Raw genomic sequence first — 3,772 nt, forward strand, 5'->3', positions numbered from 1 at the left:
TCCTCCTCTCTAAGGACACTGTCCCTCTAAAGCCTGGGTTACTGGTTTTATTTTTTAAAACCATATTTCCTGATCAGAAAATTAATTAATAACTCTCAAAGGTAGGTCACCAAGGACCGTTTGTTTTTCACTTCATGGTATTTGAAATTTCAAAAAGAAAAAAACAAAAAAAAAAAAAAACCCAGGGTTAATAATATAAGGTAACTTCTCTCTGATGATTTAGAATATCATCTCCTCCCCTGGTGGATACAGTTCTGACAATCCCCAGCCCTTAGAGATAAATTATTTTCTTTTCAATGATGGAGATAGTGAGGATATATTTGGGAGCAGATAACAGCACTGAGCCTATCACAAGAAAGTCTGTCCATTTTGCTGGAATGGAAATTGCAGCAAGATGTATGCACTGCCAAATGAGCCAGTGAACGTAAACACATAAATGTCTTTGTAGAAATACCACTTTCCACACTGCAGTTGTAATGTTGTTATGTTTGAACAAACAAAAGAAACTGATGTACTAACACACATTTAAGTATAATAAAATTTGGCTGTTTGATTGTAATTCCCTTTGTAGAATCTAGGTCATATTTTCCTCTATAAAATTAAACGAATTTCAAGTATAATTGATATATGTTTTCTAATATATTTGATATATTTATGAGACTTTTTCTTAGAATGTCTCTTGTATAGATAAATGTTATTGACTGGGAGGTTTTTAATGCATAAAATACACATGAAAAATTCATCTACATAAATATAAGGAATGTCGAGGACAACTTTTGCCTATAGGTTCAACTTCAAATTAAAAATAGAAAAGTATCTTTGTACGCATAAAAGTATATTAGCAAGAATAGCGTATTGGATGAAGCAGCGACATCTCATTAAAGACCTCTGTGTTCATTTTGAACATTTCTTTGAAAGATAGAATTAACAGTCAGTTACATTTTAGAATAAATTGTTTTCTTAATTTCTATTCTACATTAAGTGGTAGTATCTTAGGAGAAAAATCGATATACCTTGAGAAATGAACAAAGCTCCAAATTTGAAGGGCGTGATAAGGTTTCACAGTAAAGCACTGGCTACCTGACAGATTAGGAAAAAATGACGGAAGCAAGGTTGCTGTTGTTGTTATGTGCCCTCTAGTCGGCCCCAACTCATAGCCACCCATCCTTGAGTTTCCGAAGCAGTATCACTACGGAAGTAGATTGCCCCATCTTCCTTCCCAGGAGTGGCTTGTGGGTTTGAAACTCCAGCCTTCTGGTTAGCAGTCAAGTGCCTTAGGCAATACGCAAGGTAAGTGGGCTACAAAGAAATAACACTTCTGCATCTCAGTATATGATAATATAAGTAGTTGATAGGTGTTAAATGAAAGATTGACGGTGCTAAGAACTTTATGACTTTCAGGTAAACCATGAGACTCTGTCAGTGTTTCTGCCCTGTCTTGGTGAGTGGGAGCTGGGTGAATAGTCACAGCCAACTCTGCTGCACCTCGGAAAGAAATAACAGTAAGGTAAACAACAGAGTGAAACTGCTCCTAAGACAAGTAAAGTGAGTATCTAAAGGGAAAAGTTTTTCTACCATTCATATAAGAAAAGGTCAAGAGACTGATCATATATCAGAAATATTTGAGTCTTTTCCAATGTAATTAATGATTAAGGCCTGGGAAAATTCGGTGGAGAACTTATCACAAATTCAGAATCCAAATATTCTTGTGTCCTGAATTCAATATCTTATTTATTATTAGTAAAAGAGCAATGATGAAGATAAAATAATTCATTTGACTAGAAGATCAGTGACTAGAAGGTGAGGAAGAGAAGGCTGTTATCACTTCATGTCAGCATTAAATGTTATGCACAAAGTCGGAAAGAAAAATGCATGCATATATTGAGAATTAAGGTAGATTGTGTAGAGGGGAGCAGGAGTTGTTCATAAGAATAGAACGCACTTGTCCTAAAAGTAAATCAACAAGCAAAAATCTTATTTTGGAGAAAGACCTAAAGGTCTGCTTTAAAATCTATATAATCTCACCGCAATCACGTCAGTACCAACTCAGGACAGAATAGAACTGCCCCATAGGGTTTCCAAGGCTATAAATACTTAGGTAAGCAGACTGCCAATCTTTGTCCCATGCAGTGGCTGGTGGTATTGAACTGCCTACCTTTTAGTTAGCAGCTGAATGAATACCTTAACCATGGCACTACCAGAGAATCTATATGAACCACAAAAAAAAAATCAAACCCACTGCCATCCAGTCAATTCTGACTCATAGAAACCCCCATTGGGTTTCCAAGGTGGTAAACTTTATGAAAATAGATTGCCCCATCTTTCTTCCTCAGAGTGGCTAGTGGGTTTGAACTGCCAACCTTTGGGTTAGCAGTCAAATGCCTTAGGCAACGTGTCACTAGTGATCCTAAGAGTCTATGTAGTGAGCAAAAATTACCTATTAGGTTAGCATTGTTTAGAGACAGAAATAAAATAAAGATCCAAATATCAAGAAAGACATGAAAGCAAAAGTAAAAGTCTGTGATTTAGTTTGTGAATAGAGAAGAATTCTTGACAAAGGACATTATTGCTACCCATAAAATATTTACCTCATCGACAGTGTATATTAGTCACATGGGAAAATCCTAAGTAGAAGATGGAAATGAAACATTAAAAAATAATAATAATGAATAAGAAAAGCCTGAATATGGTGAGCTTGTGAGTATCTAAAATTATCTATAAGAAAACATCTTTGAGTATCACTTAAAGATTGGCAGGAGTCAGAAGTCAGTGACGAGAAACGGGACAGTAACCACATTCATTCTGCTGGGACTGACTGATGACCCTCAACTGCAGGGTCTGATCTTTGTCTTTCTCTTTCTCACCTACATGTTGAGTGTAACTGGCAACCTGACCATCATCACACTCACCTTTGTGGATTCTCACCTGAAAACACCTATGTACTTTTTCTTTAAAAATATTTCCTTTTTGGAGATCTCTTTCACCTCTGCTTGTATTCCTAGATACCTGTATAACACAGCAACAGGTGACAAGGTCATTTCCTATAATGCTTGTGCTATCCAAGTGTTTTTTCTTGACCTCTGTGCAGTAACAGAGTTTTTCCTCCTGGATGCCACGTCCTATGACCATTATGTGGCCATCTGCAAACCCTTGCATTACGTGACCATCATGAGCAGCAGGGTCTGCAGGAGTCTCATTATCTCTAGCTGGATGGCTGGCTTATGTGTAATAATCCCACCCCTGAGCCTGGGTTTAAATCTGGAGTTTTGTGACTCTAACCTGATTGACCATTTTGCCTGTGATGCATCTCCCCTTGTGAAAACCTCCTGCTCAGACACATGGTTTATGGAACAGACAGTTATCATCTGTGCTGTGCTGACACTATATGTGACTCTTACTTGTGTCGTTCTGTCATATGGTAGCATCATCAGGACAATATTTTGATTCCCTTCTGTGCAGCAAAGGAAAAAGTCATTTTGAACCTGTTCTTCCCACATGATTGTGGTTTCCATCACCTATGGCACGTGCATTTTCATCTACATGACTCCCACAGCTAAGGAAGAAGTGACTGTTAATAAAATGGTTTCATTGCTTATTTATTCTGTTTCACCTACATTGAACCCATTAATTTATACCCTGAGGAACAATCAAGTTAAGAAACCCTTTCAAGTATTCATTTTAAAAAAAATTGCATTGCCAAATCAAAACAACAATGAGATATCATCTTGCTCCAACACTAATAGCAAAGTTCAACAAGACAGAAAATAACAAA

General features: G+C 36.9%; 1 pseudogene; it reads left to right on the plus strand.

The window, feature by feature from the left end:
• The first annotated feature begins 2,722 nt into the window (after positions 1-2,722).
• On the plus strand, positions 2,723-3,699 carry LOC103213260 (annotated as a pseudogene).
• Positions 3,700-3,772: the final 73 nt, after the last annotated feature.

The sequence above is a fragment of the Orycteropus afer genome, unplaced genomic scaffold (assembly GCF_000298275.1).
Source record: "Orycteropus afer afer isolate SDZICR_OR568_19922 unplaced genomic scaffold, OryAfe1.0 scaffold01475, whole genome shotgun sequence".
NCBI classification, from domain to species: Eukaryota; Metazoa; Chordata; class Mammalia; order Tubulidentata; family Orycteropodidae; genus Orycteropus; species Orycteropus afer.